We start from the raw sequence: 1,106 nt of genomic DNA, 5'->3' as shown, positions 1-1,106 counted from the left end.
CACCAGCGGCAGCACCAGTAGCATTTTGGACTCAATAAATGACTTGCCGGTCCACTTCCGTCCCCGAGCCTTCAGTGATGAGGAAATGGAAGTTGTAATGATGGGTGGTGCTACACCATATGTTCCCAAGTCTCTTGCGAGGAAGGCGAAGTAAGTCTTTGGATTGGGGCATCGTTTTAACGTTTTATTTAACTGTTTGTATTTTTTTTTTGTTTTTCTTTTCTTTTCTTTCCATCTTTTATCTTACCTTTTCTGTCCTCTTTTTTTTAAAAAAAATAAAAATGTTAATTCGTTTGGGGGTTGAGTAAAAAGGTGTGCGTGGATACTAAAGCACGAATCTCATGTGGCGGATGCGATGCCAATGGGAAAACTTTTGACGGAGGGATGTGGGAACGCAGCATGAGATTTTAAAGTCTAAATTAAATATATCTTTCTTTTATTGTGCGGTCGTACATGTTTTTTTTTGTGTATGTATGCGTGCGCTACGAAGTGTTGTACGAAAGAAAAGGAGGAGGAGGGGGGAGCCAAATAAGAAGGACTGAAAAGGAAAGAAGCGATGGGTGTACACATCGATCTTTCCATAATCGAAAAAAAAAACGTAAAAAAAAAGAAGAGATGGCGCCAGAGGGAAAACCAATTTTTTGAAATGACGGGGGCGCATGATATTGAGGGAAGCCAGTCGGCCTCGTATTTGTCTCGTGATTCCGCTTTTCCTCTGATTCTCTCCTCGTATTTGTCACCTTTAAAAAAAAAGTTTTACCTTTTTTGTTATTATTGTCATAATTGTTTTGAGTAAAGCGTTTATCGTTTCGCGTATTACCTCCCCCCCCATGCTGATCGATATTATTGTTATTATTATTGTTGTTTTTATAATTATTTCTGTTTCACTGCTTGTATCGTCTCCGTGCGGATCCACGGCGGTCTTCTCCCTTCGCATTACGCAGGAAAGTGTGATGGAGCTAAAATGATAAGTGGCTGCTCATTCCCTGATTATTTGCCCTCATTTTTCTGCTTATTCCTTCTCATCCCTATGTGATGAAGTACTTAATTATTTATATATGTGCAAATGCATATCTGCTTGTATGTGCTTATGAAGGGAAAGGAGG

Source organism: Trypanosoma equiperdum (assembly GCF_001457755.1).
Source record: "Trypanosoma equiperdum strain OVI genome assembly, contig: ctg_1712, whole genome shotgun sequence".
Lineage (NCBI taxonomy): Eukaryota > Euglenozoa > Kinetoplastea > Trypanosomatida > Trypanosomatidae > Trypanosoma > Trypanosoma equiperdum.
The sequence above is the reverse complement of the archived record's forward strand: the minus strand, read 5'-3'. Positions refer to the sequence as shown.